The sequence below is a fragment of the Strix aluco genome, chromosome 21 (assembly GCF_031877795.1).
Source record: "Strix aluco isolate bStrAlu1 chromosome 21, bStrAlu1.hap1, whole genome shotgun sequence".
Classification (NCBI taxonomy): Eukaryota; Metazoa; Chordata; class Aves; order Strigiformes; family Strigidae; genus Strix; species Strix aluco.
Window position 1 is genome coordinate 6,972,105 of NC_133951.1, and position 16,599 is coordinate 6,988,703.

A 16,599-nucleotide genomic window follows, 5' to 3' on the forward strand; every position below is an offset into this window, starting at 1 on the left:
AAAGAATAATTACTAAAAATTCTTCTCAGGTCTGTTGATTTACTTCTGAATGCCTTCTAACTAGTGATGCCATAGCCTAATGAGAAATAAATTAGAGGATGGCTGTAGTATAGGAACAGTGGGAAAAGTTGACTTTATTAGAAGATTATGCATTAGATCTGGATTTATAATTGCATTTTCTCTAATCACAAGCATAAGAAATGACATTTTACTGAGTATAAATGTTTGCAAGGGAAAGAAAAATTCAGCCATGCTATTAACCGTGTGGTAGCAGGAACGCTAAATGTGTTATTGATCTGATATTTTCTTACTTTTTTACTGTCATTACTCTTAATTTTTATCACTACTAAATGATTCCCTACACTGGAAACATGGAATTACACAGGAAAACATGGCTGTGTACCCTTCACAATGTCAAACAATTCTATTTCTGCTTTCTGTTTTCTTCATAACAGCTTCAAACAATGGAGTTAAAAAACTGTGAAGATTCCCCATGATTTTTTTTTTTTTAGTTTCTACCTATTAACTAAGAAACTGAGCTACCTTAAGGAAATTAGATGACACTTGTTATCTTAAAGACCCGTGGGTGACTTATGCTTGTGTGTGGTAGCTTGAAAACATGCTCCATAATATGTTTGCTGTTCTCACCATCCATCCTGCAAACTCCAGTACTCAGCCACGCTATACTTCATGCATGAAATCAAATGAAAAAATAGGCACTAGGGGAAAGGGAAATGCTGCGTCAGAGATATACACTATTAAGTGCCATGTAGCAATAAAAAATGAATGTGTAATTGCAGCTTATCCAAAGTCATAGGAAATGACTGAATTCATGCCGTTGCCGAGCAGAGATTAGTCAAGAGGCAGATGTTAAATGTTACAGCATTTTAAAGCTTCAGGCTTCAGAAAGAAATTTCCAACCCTTTGTCTTGTGTTATTTAGTGTTTTGAAAACTATCCTAGAATTATGTAGCTTTGCATGTATGGTTGGTCACAGCAGGGTTTAAAGCTTAGTGACTGGCAACACTTAAATATCCAAAGGTTCAATCCATCCAGCTTTCCAGAGTTCTGAGTTTTTCAGGCTTAGTTGATCAGTTTGGGGGTGAAATCTCTCAGTCCTCAAAAGTCAGCAAAAGTGTACTGCTGGTTTAATCAGATCTTGTGAAGGGGAAGATCACTTATCAAGCATGTACTTACTGATTGCATCTCATGTGTAGCCATGTAGGTGAGCTGATTGTTTTTTTTCCTGTGTTCAGAACCTTTGCAGTTCTCAGAACTGTTCTATACACAGAGTTTAACAGTTGTCCCTTTTCAGCAAAATCCATCACTACCCCAAAGTCCACTTACAGATTTTACCCCATGGGTCTTCTAGTACACTTGGGTTAGGCAGTAGCTAAAGAGGGATTTTGAGTTTAAAAGTTTTGGATATAGCTACATCATCCCTGCTTTAGGCACTAACACCATTTTATGGATCCTGCTTTCCCAGAGGAGACAGCTTCTCACCGAAGTGGGACAACAGATGATCAAACGTACCTGATTTTCCAGGTTCAGAGGTGTTAGCTGAGCACCAGTTCTCATGAGTCAAAACCATAACTGTTGCATTCATAACTGTATGCAGTTTAATGACTACTCCATGCAGAAATTACCTCTACACTCAATAATAAATGATAATAGATTCCATTTTCAAATAGTTAAAATAGAATTTATTAAAGTTTTTTTTCAATACATGAGTCATGTAAGTGATCCAGACCTTTCTGCTGTGGTCCAAATATTAACTGTGTCAGCACAGTATTGTCTTTCCATCCTGGAATAAAAATTTAGCAATAAACTCCAGAGGCAAAGTGGCATCTAGCTAATGGCATTCAATCTAAGCTTATTGCAGATCGACCTTGAATGCTGCCAAGTCTCTAACATGTGCTGACAATACAGCATCGTTGCTAAGCTACCTATTATTAATCTTTGCAATGAAAAATGAAGAGGTCAGAATGTGTTGAAGGTGTGTTTATTACAGAGCTTGCACAGAGGGTCTTATTTAAAAGCTTGGATATTTCACCATTTTTATTGCTGTGAAAAGCTTTTAATTTTTTGTAGATCTGAATCTGACTGACAAGTCACAATTTATGACACTGATCATCCCTTAATTAAATAACAGAAAAGGAAATACATATGTATTTTGTAAATATTCATCTGTCTACATTCAGGCCAACATAAAAGGAAGCTCCAGTCATTTGTAATTGAAAAAAATGATTTAGCACTTTATCTCATAGCCAAAGTCGCAGTAGTCTGGGTCTAGAAAAGCCTCATAAAAAATGCACAGGGAAATAGTATTTAGGAAAAAAGTTGTTGTTGTTGTTATTATAACATTCTCCATTCTTACTGTCTGCTCCTATCTTCTGGGTTTATTTCTTGTAGCTTGGATTTTTATTTACCTTTGTGTTTTGGTTGAGGATCAAGATTGTATAGAGAAACAGGACACATTCTGTTTATCAATAAATCATCAAACACAAAAACAAAGACCAATGAATGGGATGTGCACACAAAGAATGAAAAAGGGGAAAACTCCACATCCTTTGAAAGAAGAAAAGGCCAGGATAAGAGCAAAAAGTGGCCTGGTGTCATTCTGTCACAAAGGAAATTGATGTAGGAGGTGAGAAAGAGCCGGGGTATATCTTTTCAAAGGAGAAGTGCATGGGTTATCAAAGTCCTGTATGCAAAAGCTGCTGCTAGACACAGGGACACCCCGAAAAAAAGTAGCCAATGCCTTTCAGGAAGGAAGCCATCTCCTTGAAAATGCAGAAATCAAAAGCTAATCAACAAAACTTTCCGAGGATTTGCTTTAAAGGGAAGGTTTTATCAGCAAAAGCTGAAGTGTATTTCAGGAGACAGCTGCATGGAGGTTTTCTATCCCATAGAAATGCTTTTGATGTGGGTTATGATAATTTGGAGGGTTGTGAGACTTCACCCAAGGATGGGAAAGGAAAGGTGTCCTGAGATGGACAAGTACTTTTGTAACTGAATCGGTTTAACGTGATTTGGGAGCTATGCACATACCACTGGTAAAGCTTTATCATGTTAAATGTATCCTCACTAATCACATGAGGACACTGGAGAAGCTAAAACAGCTGCTAGCCCACAGGAACTAGTTTTTCTTCTAAGGCTAATCCAAGATTGCCTCACCTTGCAGGGGTCAGGATTTAGGAATGAGCTCAGGCGGAGGAGATTCATCTGTTTTAGCTGCATTGATCCTTTTGACTGCTTCAGCCACATCAATAGCACCCTCAGGTTCTAGATTTTAGAAAGGCCCTAAAACCACTCTGCAGTAAGAAACCTGAAGATACGCTCATCAAAGACCAGTGAAGTTTTTTCCAAGTGTTTGAAAGATGGGTTTAAATCCTGTGCTTCACAAGCTGAAAATGATATTGGGAAAGATGAGCAATAGCGTTTTGGTTCCTGCCATTCCTGCTGAAAGAGCTTTGTCCTAAGTGACAGAGGGGTCTCAAGAACATCGTTATCAAGCACTGCACAAGCAGAGACTCTCAAAAACATACCAGTGTGAAACGTCTCATGAGAAGCCTAATAGTGCAAGTGGATATCGGATATATTCCCAACTTTTCTTCCTCTTTTATTTGTCCTTGTAACTATTTTATTTATACTGCAGCACTTCAGAGGAGCAGGATGAATGGAGCTGCCTCGGTGCAGAACATTTCTGTATAGCTAGAATAGTATCTTGCAATTGCAGCAGAGAACTTATCACCTAACATATAGAAGGTTAAACTACATGTGGGTTGTTGAAGACACCCTGTGGCCTGGCTAGACATATAGGCTGAAGATGTAGCTTTGTCTTTTGCATTTCTTGGCATCATCCTCCTGTTTTCACATGTCTTTAGTTTATTAACGTGAAAATTTTGACCGTGGCACACTTGGAAAAGTGGTTCCTTGTTTCTGCACAATTTAAATTTAGCAACAGTCATACACACTTCCTGACCTCTTCTCTAAATCCTAACTTGATAGGGGGGTCTTGGGGAGTGCTAAAGTATAGCTCTGTTTCAGCTAGTTCTGAATGTCAAAGCTGCTCTTGAAAATAAATATACTGGTCAGGAAAGTACTGCTTGCGCTGTGGCTGTGAGGGGTGGCTGGAGAATAAACAGAGACTTTTTGTCAACAATGTGAACCTGAAATTTAGCTTTGTTCCAAAATGAAAAGCAAAAGGTATCTTTCAGGATTTTTCTTGAAATGATGCAACAGATAGAGAAGGAAGTCTTAGAGGCCACATTCATCTGCCATATGTGGTACATTCAGTTCTTGTCCTGTTTGGAGAGATCTGAACTGGATTTGCACGTATCCCACTGGAACATATCATTCCTCTGTCATCAGTGTCAGAACGATGCCCTCAGAAGGTTAGCCAAATCTTACAGGGACTTACTGAAAAAAAATATGAAGAAATCAGTTTGTATCTCTCTCTCAGATCTATAAGCAGATAAAACTGTTAAGGGGCAAACTGTAGATTTTTTCTGTGTTTGGTCTAGTTACAAGTTTTGCATCTTAATAGCAATTGTTATTTTATTTAGGCTGTATATGCAATTTCCATGAAAAGTGGAAGGCAATAAAATAACTGACTTCTTTATAGGATGGTACAACTAGACTACAGTGCTATTTTTCCATGCAAGTTAGTAAATTCCATAGCTGACAGCAAACATGCAGCATCATTCACTGATACATATGCAGTAGGTGCATGAGGAGCTCAACTCCAACTGTGAGTATGCAGGATCACACCCGCTGTTTGAATCGGAGAAGCAGATAAAGAAAGGCAGTGATTGAGAGGGTCATGTACCCAACACGTGAGCAACTACATAACGAGTGTCTTAAATATTTTACTTCAGCTGAGCAGCTTCAGTTTATACCAGCAGAGAAGCTGCCCTTTGTGCTTAGAATGATAGCCAAAGTCTAGGCTTTCTTGAAGTCAGTGACCAGATTTGCATGTGTCCTTGATTAGGGTTTATTGCCAGAGACAAGGAAGATTTTGTGTTACAGAATATCGTAGGCAGTCAAACAGAATTCAAGCTAAGACATACTTATGTCACATTATACTTATCCTAGGATGACACAGGCCTCATCAGAAGTATATATGAAGTGCTGAATTTAAACTTGCAGTCACAGCAATACATGTTAGGTGACACACTAACATGGAAAAACATGCCACCTAAACTGTATTTTTTACTTACAATGCATTTGACTGTGTTGCTTTGCAGCAGTGGGAACTGTGTTCAAATCATGATTAATATAAACAGAGTGACTCCAACTATCAGTTCAAGTAATGGGATAAGCTATTAGGTAAAGTGTAATTTGAAAAAGCATGCTGAATCTGGACAAAAAACCATGAGGATCCTGTAATACATGTAGTTCTATAGCTGCTGTTTGGAGTGTGCTGTGATAACCAGTTGTGCTGTAGATTCTGCAATATATTGGTCTAAAGAGTTTCTTAAATGGTAAATTTATCTGCATGACCCTATCATATCATGTATTTAGATCCATAGTGTTAAGATCAAAAGCACTCTAAGCCTAAACTTCCAAGCCCTAGTTATATATATGACTTGTACATTTCTTCTGAGTTTGTAGACTCCTGATTAGGAGTGCAGAACAAGTAATTTAATACAACATGCTGGCTGAAGTTGTTACTGTTCGTCTTTAAAGCACAGAACTACTGAAACTGATGGACAATTGGAAAAAAATGCCAGTACAGCAGAAGGGAAAGGAAGCCATTTAGCAACTTAAATGAAAGATAAGCTCCCTGCAAATTGCTATGAAAATTTAGGATTGGGGTTGGATGTGGAAGGATTCCTTCAAAACTCTTTAACATTGTGGGTAAAAAGATTCATCTCAAATCAGAGTTTTCAACCAGAAGAATCACTGGGGAAAAAAAAGGAGAAAACCCTAGAAAAAAGTTGAATCAAAGATGACTGAACCTGGAATGAAATACAAATAGAGAGATAGAACAGGCAGAATAAAAAGTGGTAGAATTGCAAAGAGAAAAATGAAGATGAAAACCAGCATACCTATATAGGTATCACTCATGTTCTACCAATGTATGTGACAAGGCCTCTTTTAGTTGATGGAATACCACTGACTTCCTACGGCTTGAATTTAATTTTCCTTTAATTAATTAATGTTTCCCCATTTTCCACTTGGCTCAAACTACAGGAAATGGAAAGAAGAAAAATCTGATTTAGGTTTGCAATTTCTTTTTTCTGCAAATAAAGAAAGAGGAAAGGGGAAAGAGGCAGTTGTTGAATCAGAGGGGTAAAATGTGATCCTCAAAAACCTAACCTGGCGATCAGGTATCTTTAACAAGAAAGCAAACCTCTATTGATCAAAATATTGCATAAAGAAAATAGATCTTGACTCGTATCATATATTATTACTGGAAAAGTTTTAAGCTGTAGTGCTACAACTAGAAGATTGTGGAGTTATGGTGATGTTTCAATACTATTTCAAAGTCATATCTCTACTGAAAATGACACTGCTGATGAATTTCCTAGTAAAAATGCTTCTGCCCTACACATAGGGAGCATAAATACAGACTGAGTGCAGCCAAGTGCCACTGGACTGAGCAAGCAACTAAACATGCTCTGAACTCTTACCATGTGTGTAAAACCAACTCAACTTTGGACAGCCTTCAAGTTTAGCATGGTTTAAAAAAGACCCATGGAGGACAGTGCTGTTCACTTAGGAGTGCCAGTCTTCATGGCTTGGAGATGACTGAACATCCCACTTTGCATGAAGATGGTCAAAAAGCTCTTGAGAGCTTTTGCAGGCTCTGTGAAAACTCCCAGCACAGCTACCACAACAATCCCACCAGCAGCCCAAGGAAACAAGGGCAGGACCCTGAAAACCCAATCTGTCAAAGGATTAGGAAGGCAGGCAAAGCTGTGGGGTTCCAGCAGAATGATGCTGATAGCCTCTTCGTTCTCCTGATGCGTCATTTTCTGTTGATTAAATTTACCATTGGAAAAATTCTGACAAGCTGCTATTTCCCTCAGACCAAATCATAGTAATGAAAGTTTATAAAGTAGCCATTCATTCAATCAAAACTTATTACTCAAAGTGTAGTTTTATTTTTTTCCCCTGTACTCAACATTAAGCATCCATATTCAATGCCTGTTATTATGGGAATTGTTCTATAATGAAAACATAAATCGTCACAACATGAGTGCATTTCTACAAACAATGTAAGAGGGGGCACATTCGCAGTACCTCCTATGGCTATAATCTGTGGTACCCATTCATATGCTGTAGTTAATGCCATACCTAATGGCTTCATGATGAAAAAAGCCCGCTAGCCTGAAGATACATAGTGCTCTAGAGGTCTCTCTTGCAGTTTATTGTGTCCATAAGGAATCTTGTTCTCTTTATCATAAAAAATACAGTCACCTAATGCAGCGTGACAGATCCCTGGTCTGGCTGGGTACAGTCAGACTTGATTTTGCTGAGCAAAAGCTTGAATAACTGAAATGTACACATGTGAATATGCCATATAGTTCAACAAAATGGGAATACAACGTGCTGGATAAATACGTAAAATTTGTTACCTGACAGTCCAACTGATGAACAACTAGGAGTTAAATTCACCCCTGCGTTAGAGTACAAGAAGCAGTGTTTCTAATTTCCTTATTGATGGGACCGCTGAAAATGGCTTTCTCTGCAAGTGCAGGGAGACTGAATTAAGCCTGAATATTGCACTCTCTCCATTTCTCCACTTTATTTCCACATGAAGTACCATGCTAGAAACGAGTTGGCTCCCTTAGGTAGCTGAAACAAGAAACTAAGACTAGAGTCATAAGGGCTTTGGCTGCTGCTGGGCCAGGCTGAGGGCAACTCAGCTCTTTTGCCAGCCTACCTGTATGCACATGTGCTCTCTGTCCTACCAACATGATCCAATTCACTTGGGTACTTTCAGTCATCTTCATCCCAGCTCAGGAGGGCAGTGATAAGCAGCAAAGAGATGCTGGGAGCAGCAAACCTTTTACTTAGCTCCATGGTCACCAGAAATCACATCTGATTACCACAAAAGAAATAAAGGGAAAACAGCCATAGCAGCATCAGTGCACAAGTCCCAGATACCACCCAGATCTTATTTAATTGCAGTCTTGAAGCATGAAGTGAGACATGCAATGCATAAAGGTCTTTGGCCTCTGTCTAGGAGTCAGCTTATGTCAATGAATGTGGATGATCTCTAAGGGAGGGTAAGCTAAAACAACCTGTCCTACTACTTTAAAGTCAGCTGCTTAGAAGTCACATGGACTTTGTTGCCTGCACAGCTACTGCCAATTCCATAACTTTCCAGCACAATGTAGAGCCCTGAATGGCCATTCAGTTGCACGTCTGAAACCATAGCTGCAATCACAGAAAATCCAACAAGTGCAGAAGTGCACTGCAAAGACCTCTTGCCTCCCTGAAGAACCTGGACACCCAATGCAATAACAGGCAGTAAGTCATCCTCCCTGCTCTTACATCCTCTCACAATCTCCGCCAAAGGAAGAAATAGCCAACTATGGAAGATTTAACAAACTTGTGGCTTTTCTTAGCAGTAATTGCAACTAGAACCACGGTAGTTATTACCATCCATTGTGTGTCACCGATTCCAATCAGTGCTTGCTTTGTAGGTGATGCAAGCTTGTTAGTACCAAATATCTTGGCTGTTCAGCCCAGTTTGTAGCAGCTAATGGTCTGAAAACCGTCAGTTCATTCCCTGGCGTTTAGATCACCTTGTTATTAATAAACAGTTCTGTAATCAGCAGAACTAAGGATGGCAGGTCTATAGATTTTTATCTTGTGGTTTATTGACATTTAAACTGAAATGATACTAAAACTCTGTTTTCTCTACTCAGCTTCCAGCTTATCACATCTCCGTGCTTTGACAGTATCATTGAGGCAATACATAGAATTTGCCAACAGATTATAAATTACTGAGGAAAAGATTGCAAAAGTGTAGATTTTGGTGTTCTCATCCAAGCCACTTGTTCCCAGTGCGATTAGGTGTAAAGCCAGAGAGGTGTCTTGCCCATAGATCAGGAAACGCCCTTACAATACACACACATTCATTTTTACTGGAAAAAAAGGTTTGCATTGACCCTTTTAATCCCTCAAAATAGAACTAGCCAATGCAAATCACAGATGCAGCACTGCATTAAATACTCCATAAATGTCAAATGATCTCCACAGATGTAGTTTGAAAGCAATTTGTATTTGTGTTTAAACTAATTTGTTTGAGCATGAGCAAAATAAGCAACCGTGGCCTCTGTACAACCGCCAAACTAGTATCGTTCAAGATTCCTTGCGATATTACAGATTTTCAGAATTGTGTTTAACATTTATATTTTAACGCACATCTAAAGAAAAAAATTAATAAATCCACTGCAGTTACTTGTGACTTATTAAATGTGATTTTCCTCCACTCCAGTTAAAGTGAGACAAGAATTGACCACAATTGTTCACTGTTTGTATACTTCCACAATTAGTGCTCCTCAAAGATTTGGTCAATTAAAGGAGCCAGCTAAAGAACATAAATAAGGCAAATTAGCTCATGCACCACCATTTACACTTTGCTTTGACAATAGGATGCCTTTATGAGGTGAAGAGTTCAACAAATACATTTCTATTTCCAGCAAGAATGGAAATACATAAATACACCACTGTAATTTTTACATTGCTATAATCAGACACAAATACAACATTGACTCTCTGAGACCCTAATGAAGTGATTTGTTGCAACATTAATGAAGAAAGCAAACATTAACTTTGCATTTTAATTCTAATTAACAACGCTTTTTCAAGAAATAGATGAGCCTGGGTATTGTGTTTCTGAATATCAGCGACTCTGGCCTCCCACTGTTTTTATCCCCATCACTAACCCAACTTGCAGCTACCACTAGCTGCCATTAACAACATAAAGTAAAAAAACCCAAACAAAACACAACTAGTGCAAGTTCAGCCCACTCTGTGCCCTTGGTGTTATGCTAGATAAATCAAAGCAATAGAAACACTATAATTCCTTGACTATAAGTTTTTGAGATCTGATTTTATGACTTTCTGTTGTGCACTTCACACCTCTGTATGCTGGTCCATAACAGAAAACATCCATAGATATGACCAGTGCTTTTCTTCTCCATTGTACGACAGACGTATTAACCCAAATTCTTTAAAAATATAGATAAAGCTGCTTTTTATCTTTGTGGAGTCTCCTAAATTTATACAGTTACATTAAGCTTTGAGTGATATATGAAATAACGAACTTCCTACCTGGACCACAGAACTGAATACTGACCGTAGTATTTAGTTCACTTATAAACAACAAAGAACATCAGCCATGGAGGAAAATAAGCCCTTTGGGTCAGGTTCATTCCTGGTGTAATTCTATTGCCTTCACTTGAGATACCCTGGAGGCACATTTGATGCATTATTCCTGGGGACTGGTTGTGGTTTTTGTTTCTTCCCTTCCCTAGTTGTCTTCTAGCCCACAAGCTGGAGTTTGGGCTAAAAAAGCCATTCCCAAACAAGAAATGAGAGATCTCCTTTTCACCCAAAACTAATAAAAAACTTAAATCCAAGTAGTCAAAAATATGAAACATGAGCTCAAAATACTATGAGATCTACTTCCAAATCATGAAATGTTCTTTTCTAGTTAGTTGGTCCAAGTCTTTGGGATTAGTTATGTCAAGTGTCCAAGCCTTCCACTACAACTTCATTTTCCAAGGGCAAATAAAGAATTTTATTGACACTAACAAAAAACCAAACAAAAAAAACCAAACAAAAAACCCTTGTGATTTTCAGGTAGTTGCTTGACAATTAGCCTATACCGTGATAAATTATTTTTGTATATTCAAACTAGCAATCTGCTGTTGACAAGAAAGATGGGAGCTTTGCAGATGGCAGAAGAAAGCATATCTGAATTAGTAGGGTCATAGTTTTGGCTGAAGGTGTCCTCTCAGAACTAAGCTTTTTTAAGGTGTCACACAGGACATCAGAAATCATGAGATCTTAACCTTGACCTACAGAACCATTATAATCCTTTATATTTCACCACATCTTAAAAAAAGGTTTAAATGCAAGTATTGGTTTAACAAAGAGCCAGAAGGGAGTAATTTCTGAACCATCCCAAAGCTAGCATGCAATATCTTTATAAGATGGTTGCCATTTTAACTGACTACACCATTAATAGTTTCAGTGTTACTGCACTTGTTTTTACATGATATCATTTCTCCCATACGCACAAGAACAATGCTTTAGAAAACAGTTGTGATCATAATGTGTCCATGTGAATGAATACATATTGAGCTTGAAGTGTGAGCTCTTTAACTTAACCCTCCACAGCTGAAGATTAGTTTGCAAGATATGTATCAGCCTCCCTACTCAATCACCTTGTGGAGCTGTTAGATCAATTTTAGAGGCTTTATGCACCCCAGGAGAGACTATTGATCAACTTCATGTGTCCTTCAGCAGTACACAGTTTAAAAAAAATTATATTTTAAAGGAAAGAATATCAAAACCAAGAGAATGCCATTTTATACAAAAGCCTTTAACAGGTTCTCTAGATATAAAGTGCCATTAAACAATCTGATTTTGTGCAAGAAGACATCGCTTTGCATTAAGACCCTTGTAAACTTCAAAGGCACAAAAACATCTCTTCAAAGAGCACAAGATGTAGGCATTTCAAATATTCTTTTTAATCTCCCTATCCCTCATAATCCCTTGCCATCAGGCAGAAAAATACAGTGCTTACAGAACATATGCTATGGAAGTCTTCACAGATAGCATCAACAAAGAGCAGCTAATATTGTGTATAATAATTCTTAAAGACAACAGGTAAGTTCATCAGCAATTGTAACAGGAGAAGGGATGATACATCACAGGTACAAGTGTTTGTCATGTAGAATGTACAGAAACACTACACCATACCACAGTTATCAGATGCCCAAAGTAGTGGTACCTCCTACTTTCCTGTCTTGCACAGCCCTGTTTCATCTCAGATCCCAGACCCCACGTCCCTGCTGGCACCTCTGTCTAGGGCAGGGCTCATTCTGTCTGCTGAGCAGTGGAGAGACGAGATGAGGGTTGAATGAGAGCTGTGCTAATTTCTTCTCCCTTTGTCCATCTACCTAGCATAAAAAAAGCTGTTGTCATGCTCTCCCACTAGTACTGGAAAAATTTGTGGACCTAAAGAAGGGAGGAGTCTGGTAGAGGAAATGGCTGGGAGATAAGAGTATGATAGAAGTGGGACAGGAGAAATGATCTAATATTATTATCTGATGCTACCGCTCTTACTGGCACCAACACTCTCCAGCTCCTGAGCCAGGTAAGGCTGGCAGGAAAGTGGGGAGAAATGAAACAAGTCTCTAGTCACCAGCCGCCTTGTGGCTAACAGTCCTTTAATGATCCAGTCTTTAAATGTCTTAAATTCAAAATACTTGATACTACCAAGATATCTTTTACTGCTATAAATATTGCAAAAGACTCAAGCAGTGCTGAGAGGTTTTTATACACTTATAACTTTTACATTATTCCAGATCCTGATTTTTATTTTCAAAGATGTAAAAGAATAAACCCAAACTCTCTTCTTGATGGTATTTCTTTTCCTGATCTCATGGTGGCAGCTGAGATGCATACAGTACTGCAGAGGGTGGTCTTCAGGGTGCCAAGCTTCTTACTATTACTTGTGGGATGAAGAAATGTATGTGTCACCTTCATTCTTTTTCATCTGTGCTTTGAGAGAGACTCATCACATACCTACACACATTTGGGCTGGCATTGAGCTCTTTAATCAAGAGGAAAATCAGGTGCTGATTTACTGTTGGTGGTAGGGAAAAAGAGAATATAATCCTGCTCTTCCCTCCTTCAGATGACCTCAGTACAACACTCTGCATGGAGCCACGTGTTCTGCATGACTTGATGTTGTGATGGACATGTGTCTTTCTCCTTTGGTTGTCTTGGCACACCCCTGAGCTCCATTCCAACAGGCACAGTCAGCTGAGAACATTGGACCTCTAACACTGCGGCACAGAAATGCAGCACAGCTCCTTAAAGAACAGTTCTGCATCAGCTCAAAATGGAATAGAGCTTTATACATTGCAAGCTTTTGCCTCTACAGTTCATATGGATAAAACCAAGAAATGCACCTGTTGAATAAATCAGGTGTAAAAGCAATGCTGGAAGAAACTGAAATGCTAAGGTCAGTTGCCAATGCTTTGATACAGTTGAACCAAAACCTTAGTCTTCAAATCTTTGTTTGAACCTTAGGCCAAACTGAGCTTGGGTCCAATATTGAAGTTCCTGGCAGTATTCATTTCACATGCTGACTGTAGAGCAGTATTTTAAGTGTGCTCATATTTACGTAATTTAAAAATTGTGTTGTATATATACTTCCCATGAAGGAGCTGTTTGTGTACCATATGTTAGTGATCAACCTTGCTATTTCAATAATTCAATAGCACACTTCAGATGTTACGTTTTTATATTCTTAATTAACCAAGTAGTACACGTTTGCTAATTAATGAATATATGCACCTGACTGCACTGCATTTCATGCTGATGCTGTTAATCATTTTTTCTGATTTTCTGATATACCTTTGTGATTTAGTCAAAGGCAATATGCAAATATTCAGTGAGATACAATGACAATTGCTCTTTATGCTTTCCTGATAATGCTGTAGACTTCACTGAGCTGCAAAGAGTTGATAAAATTGCACACACTTTACTTATTGCTCCATTATTCTTTGCTAATTGAGCCACATAGTTTAGTCAAGTGTTTACAAGCTTCGCTAATAGACTTGCATACAAATTTTGTTCAATATGTTATACTAAAGAGAATGTTTACTACCTGCTGAGCTGTTGGAATCATGATAGATAACAGTTCTGAAGTTGTCAACCAGTCAATAAACACTGACAGCAGTGTAAGCCATTCAGTTGGGGTGCTTACTGCTTTTGCAATGCTGATGTAAATGATCTGGATTAACCAATATAATAACTAAGGTGGAAAGTCAATGGGTACCAGATGCCTAACTACTCTGGGTTTCTCTGAAACACTAGCTAAATGGTCCATTAGGCAAGAACTTCTTATTTTGCAGAAAGAGAAGTAAAACAGCAAGGAGCTTAATGGGAATCTCTGAGTTCACACAACACACCTCTTAAGCTCTCCTTAAGTCAAGGACCTTCAGAGCTCCAGACATCATAAATTGCTAGAAGTGAACAACTCCTCTGAGGATGCTGGGTGGTCTCACGCAGAGTGAGACAGAAGTGCTTTCTGCATGTGTGGTAGCTGGATGGCAACCTGGGACAGTGCAGGGTTTAACCCGCTATACTGTTCCTGGCTTTCCCTCATTCTCACTTGCTTTGTTTTTACCTTACAAAATTGGGAAGTAGCTACTACTAGTTCTATGGCTCTATTTCTCCTTTCTGTCCAAGTATGTGCTAGTCAAAATGTATTTGGTGCAGTTCCTCTCAACGGGGTTCTTGGAAAGTGGTTTTAGATCATGCTTGTCATTTCCCATTACAATGGAAGTTTCACACAACCCTATGGCAAGTCAGCACCATTCAGTTAAAAACAAATTATCATCCTACAACAAAAATAACTCGTAATAAAAAAATATTCTACCATTATGGGAAGATGCATGTTTTAAGCTAGTAGAAAACAACGTAAGTCCACTGGCTTCACAACTACAGCACTGCAGTTAGGTGGAATTATCCATCTGAGAATATAGACCTGCAAGCCTCTATGCAGGGGGAATGAATAATGCCAATTATGAAGGTTAATTTAACTGCTAAAATGCATCAGTGAAAGAGGGACTATCTGGAAAGATAACATGCAAAGCTCAGAAGAGGGAATGTATATTCAGTCACTTCCTAAACTCTGTAAAATGCAACAAAAGAAGCTGGTGCAAAAGGTCATGGGACTAAATTCCACTTCCAGTGTTTCAGGGCTCTGTTCTCCGTTCCACACTACTCATTTCTAACAAGGTTACTCTCTCATTCATTTTATACACAAAACTTCCATAATCAAAGATTATTCTGCAGGCAAGGAGAGAATACAGAAAACTCAAGAGGTATCTGTAGAAAGCATCAGAGATAAGAGCATGGCTAAAGCATCTGCCTTGGTCAGCAAAATACAAGGGGAATAAGGATTGAAAAGAACAATTCAGTCAATAATAATTATAAAACCATTGTAGTGCCAAAGAAGAGTTCAATGAGCCAAACACTGAACTAGGCTTCTCATGTTGGTTGGTGATAAAAATCTGCACCTTCATATGAAAGACATCTGTCTCTGAGCAAAACTGAAAATAGAAAGGGTATTTAGTCAAGCTGACAGAAGGTACACACAGTCCCCATATGCAGGGACCTTTTCTGAGCACAGCAGCACAGTAGGTAACCCTTCTGGCTACCTAATTCAGTCTGGAAGACATTTCTAACAGAGTTGCAAACCTCCCTGCTTTACTTTACCTAAACCTACCTAGGACTGACATCTATTCTGAGCTGAGAAACAGCATCAGCTATGCCACTAAAATCTCTCTTTACAAGGATTTCTCCCATTGTCAGCAATGTGTTGGCCCCACTCACAGTAGTATATGTACTGTATAGCCATATGTATTTTACTACACTGTGCGGCAGTATGAAGTTGTTACCCAACCTCATTAGCTTTGTAGGCTGCACGTGAGTGGCAGTGTGGTATGTCCAACAAAGATGCACCTGCCCCTTCAAGTTGAGTCCAAAGAGAAATTTTCCTGTCCAATAGTCTGGTCTAGGACATACAGGTGCACAATTCTCATTGCGCCCAGGAGACGGCAGATCTGCGTACTCCACCGGCCATGTGCCTTATGCCGTGCTTGAGTGTCTAGGAAGAACAGATCACTTCATGTGTTCTGTCCTCTCTGCTCTGCAGTATGTCTGCTGGAAACCACGAGATGAACTTGTAACACACTGAGAGCCTCAGTGCTGAATTTCTGGGGATTAGGCTCCAGTTCAGTATACGGTCTACCGAATCTGCACGTCATAACTTAGAACTTCAGTTTTCAAAAGCAAATCTAGTATTAGTCCCTTTACGACAGTATTTTTGGAGATCCATCCTGCCATCAATTAGCTCTCAGTCCTCCCATCGGTTTAATTAGCACACGCTCAGTGGAACAATAGAAAAGTCTCCCTGAATGTTGAAAGAAGACTGCTTAAAAAAAGGCCAGGACAGTATTATTAGGCTTTGTATCTAGGCATCCCTTTTTAAATCCACCACAAGGCTTAGAAATGTGTGCAGCACATCTCTTGTGTCCTCATAGCACTGAAAATATTAATAATCCCAAACAATGTAGCACAGGGTAATGACTATGTCTGAGCTTTAATGATGTGTTGTGTCAATCTGCAGCATTGAGACATTAATAAGCCTGTCTTTTATATGAAACAAGTCTGAATTCTTTATAATGGATAACAGGTAGACATTTTACAGACCTATACCAGATCAAGCTTTGTATATTTTTCTCCCTTATTAAAAGAAAAAATAAATTTCAAACAATAGCTCAATTAATAATATCCTGATGAAAAATAGGGTTGTTACACATCCTGACCA

The 16,599-nt window shown here is 38.7% G+C and overlaps 1 long non-coding RNA gene across 1 annotated transcript in view; it reads right to left on the bottom strand.

Moving 5' to 3' along the window:
• Window positions 1-1,679: 1,679 nt before the first annotated feature.
• The window catches only part of LOC141933021 (uncharacterized), a 108,761-nt gene continuing 93,841 nt past the window's right edge, over window positions 1,680-16,599 (bottom strand). Inside the window, exon 3 of the long non-coding RNA XR_012625973.1 lies at window positions 1,680-4,421. This is a non-coding gene — a long non-coding RNA (uncharacterized LOC141933021). The remainder of the gene's footprint in view (window positions 4,422-16,599) is intronic.